The sequence below is a fragment of the Lolium rigidum genome, chromosome 2 (genome assembly GCF_022539505.1).
Source record: "Lolium rigidum isolate FL_2022 chromosome 2, APGP_CSIRO_Lrig_0.1, whole genome shotgun sequence".
Lineage (NCBI taxonomy): Eukaryota > Viridiplantae > Streptophyta > Magnoliopsida > Poales > Poaceae > Lolium > Lolium rigidum.
Window position 1 is genome coordinate 72,319,102 of NC_061509.1, and position 4,449 is coordinate 72,323,550.

A 4,449-nucleotide genomic window follows, 5' to 3' on the forward strand; every position below is an offset into this window, starting at 1 on the left:
ATTGGATATTGATCCTATAGGTACAACAAAGAAGATTGAGGACCGCCCCAAAGCTTTGGAGGAACTTTATCGAGAAGTCACCAACGATGACAACCGCACCATTCGGCGCGGCAAGATAAGGAACATTCAGCTCCCCGCCATTAGATATTTCACTTACTATCTTGCTACTAGCATTCTTGGTAGGGAGAACACTAGCAACATATCTAGTTATCATCTTGCTTTCTTGGTTGCTGCACTTACTGGAGGTACTCCTTATCATCTTGGTGCTCTTATTGCTCGTCGCTTAGATAGTAAGGGACCTATTTATGGAGGAATCATTGCTTCGCGTATTGTTGCATATCTAGGTCTTTATGTTGATCCTAGTGATGATAAACTAACTCCTATTAGGCTTGATATTGCTGCTATGAAGAGTCACCAATTTGTCACAACTGACTCTAACTTAGAAAATATTGTCTATAGAATGTTGTTTATTGACGGGGATGAGAGGGAAATCCCCTTGCCGCAGGCCGATTTGTTCGGTGTTCGCAGGAGACCGTGGTCGCGCTCCAAGGAGGAGGTGGATGAGCAGCTGAGGGTACGTGGTTTCCACCAGCAGCACGACTCCGAGGATGCCGAGCCCTCCGACGGGTACACCGTCACGTATCCTGGTGCGTCTTCCAGCATGTACCAGGGACAGGATCCTTCTCCATCATACTACGGAGGTGCCACCTCATGGGCACCGTGGGATTGATCTCCACTTAGGCCAAAAGCCTAAGCTTGGGGGAGGTATGCCGGCATCACTCATTCATTGCATATTACAATTGCCGGATATGTGTATATACTTGTTTCGCTTCTTATGGTTGCCTCTAATATGAGGAAGATGATATTTGGGGAAGTGCTGTCTAAAAACAGATTCTAGACTAATACTAAAAAAATTCCTAAAAATAGCGAGAACGTTATTTTGAGAAGACAATTTTTGTGCATGTTCCCCAGGTTATTATCTAACTTTCATTAGTTGAGCACTTTTTGAGTTGAACAGCGGAAGATTTTCGTAAAAATGATTACTGTACTGCTGTCAAGTTTGACGAATTTCTGCCACCTTGTGTCTATGTGACTCTTTTAGTTCCTACTCTCTTGTTTTTGTTTTGTTTCTTTCCTATAATACAAAAAGACCAAAAATATTTCTGTTGTTTCTCTTCACCATTTGTTTATTTTGGTTTCTTGTTCTTATTTTTCTTTATTTGCTATCGTTGGTTTGCTATGAGAAAATCCAAAAAGATTTTGCTTTGTTTGCCTGTTTCCTTTTGTTCTTGTTTCCAATTCGAAAACACCAAAAATATTTGCTGTTCTTTTTTAGTTTTGTAAAGTTCACTATGGATTTCAGCGGTCTTCGGTGGTTGGAGCTTGGTTTTCATTTCATATTATTCAAGCTACACAAGTGAAAGGTAATAATGACGATCTACGACAATTCGACTGTGGTGAGAGGCTGGTATGAACTCTATTTGTTTTCATTTTTGTACATATACTCATCCATGTGAGCATGCTTAGTTGGTTCATGTGAGGTATATGTCATTTAATGAAGTCTAGTAGTTCATGATCTCTCATGTTTAGTTCCAATTTATTAATATGAGTAGCATGTCATAAATATTTGCTTGCATTGTTTTATTCATAGATAGGTATGACATTGTGGTATCCTCCTCTGAATAATTCATTTGAATTGACTTGGCACATGATCATGCATGCATATGACTGAAACAAAAGTCAATTAAGCCTCGGTGATTTACTTTGCTTCAGAGTTCTTGTATCACTCTTATGCCTCCGTTAATTTTATTTTTTCGCAAGCATGATTATGACAGTTATTGCTCTCTTGATTGTCGCTTCCCAGTCTATTGCTAGCCTTCACTCGTATTGAGCAGGAATGTTGCTCGCGCTTCCAAACCCCTGAAAACCAAGTTATTCCAAAGTGTCCACCATAAATACGTATGCATGGCATTTCAAACCATTCCAAGTAAATTCTCATGTGCTACCTTTAAACCTTCAAAGTACTCCTCAATTTGTGTTAATGTTTTATAGCTCATGAGGAAGTATGTGGTGTTTTATCTTTCAACCTTGTCATTTACTCCTGACATACTTTCACCAATGGACTAGTGGCACATCCGCTTATCCAATAATTTTGCAAAAAGAGGCGGCAACGGGGTGCCCGACCCCAATTAATCAACTTTCATCAATAATTATCTTCACATGTTTTACCCTGATTTATCAGTAAGCAACTTAATTTGCAAATAGACACTCCTCCATGGTATGTGAATGTTGGAAGGTACCCGAGGATTCGGTTAGCCATGGCTTGTGTAAGCAAAGGTTGGGGGAGTGTCATCCATAATAAAACTAAAGTATATGTGTAAACAAAAGAGAAGAGAGATGATTTAGCTTGCTGGTAGAGATAACGTCCTTCATGGGAGCCGCTCTTGAAAGTCTGGTTGACGAGGTGGTTAGAGTTCCCACTACCATTCGTTGAAAACAACAAACACCTCTCAAAATAATTTTACTCCTGCTTTACAAATGAAAAGCTCTAGCAAATGTTAATCCCTGCTTCCCTCTGCGAAGGGTCAATCTTTTACTTTTACATTGAGTCTCCATCCTTTCTTTGAGCACCTTCTTGAGAGCGTAATTGTCATTCTTAGTTTAATATGCTTGTCCCAAAATACGATTAGCTGTGGTATAACTTTGAGGCTTTTATCTTTGATATTCTTTACTTCTAGTCTTTCCATGAAATTCAGAGGTGCCTGGGCATTTATGTTTTGTTGTACAAATACGGGCAAGCGAGATACCACTTTATCATATCTTTCTATGAACATTGCAATCTTGCTGATAGATATGATTCATGATGCTTATTATTAGTTTGTTGGTATCTCTTTCATGATTGACATAACTATTAGATGACTTTATTTGCATGTATCTTAGTATGAATTGCCTAAGTACTTGTCCATATCATGAGAATATTTACATCATATGAGCAAATGTGTTCGTGAAAGTTCTTTTATCGCACTCAGTTGTTAACTGAATTGCTTGAGGACAAGCAATAAGCTAACCTTGGGGGGAGTTGATACGTCCAAAACGTATCTACTTTTACGAACACTTTTGCTATTGTTTTGCCTCTAATTTGTGTATTTTGGATACAACTAACACAAACTAACGTTGTTTTCAGCAGAATTGCCCTGGTGTCTTATTTTTGTGCAGAAACTCAACTTTCAGGAAAATCCCCGGGAAGGGGATGGTAGGGATTGGATGAGATTGATCATGTAATAGTCATAAGATTGTTAGGGCATAGTGCCTAGTATCCGTAGTTGGTACTTTTATGATATTGTTGCAACTTGTTATGCTTAATGCTTGTCACTAGGGCCGAGTGCCATGATTTCAGATCTGAACATGTTATTGTTTCATGATGATATTCATTGTTTTATGATCTTACACGCAAGTTGTATACACATATTCTTTGTCCGGAACCCGAGGCCCCAAAGTGACAGAAATTTGGACAACGGAGGAAAGAGCTGTGATGTGAGGATCACATGTGTTCACGGAGTGTTAATGCTTTGCTCCGGTGCTCTATTAAAAGGAGTACCTTAATTACCGGTAGATTCCCTAGAGGCCATGCCTTGCCATGTTGGTAGGACAAAAGATGTTGTGCAAGTTTCTCATTGCGAGCACGTACGACTATATACGGAACACATGCCTATGGTTATTTAGTACTTGGATATCGCTTTATTATTATCTGCAAATGCCCTGCCTTGATTGTTACATGAGCTCTCTTATCCATGCAGCGCCCGTTCATCCATCCCTGTGCCTACAGTATTTTAATCCTTGTGGTGACCCTGCATACCACTGCATGTTGTAGTATGCCAGTCGTTGATATAACATTCACGAAGTACCATTCCGCAAATATTACATCCCTCAGAGTAGTACAACAGAACATAGCAGGTCCATAACTCATTCATTTATTATTACAAGCATAATGTACATATCATCTCGGAGCTCCTCTTGGGTCCTAAGAGGGATACTCCTGGGTTTGAGGCGAACCCAACTTAACTTATAATACAGGAGTCTTACTAAGTTATACATTTATTCCCTCGAGCAGTAAAGTACTAAGAGTTCGTACTGCTCGGTTACTACTACTACTTAACGGTCTACGCTTGCTCTCCTCCGGAACCCTCCCCGGTTCCGTAGACTATAAGGTAGTATACACCTTCGACACCTCCAGAGAGGTCTGGTTCTTCATAGCCGATGATGCCGGCTCCTTCGGGGTTGTCGTTGTCCTCCTCCAGATGGTTCAGACAATCTAAGCAGGGGATTTGAGAGTGGTATGAGTACGAGCGTACTCAACAAGTTCATTATAGAAAAGAGGTGTTTAATGCACTAGCTACGATATTAGACCAGAAAGTCTAATACCAATGCAAGTTTTTTGTAAACATTTCT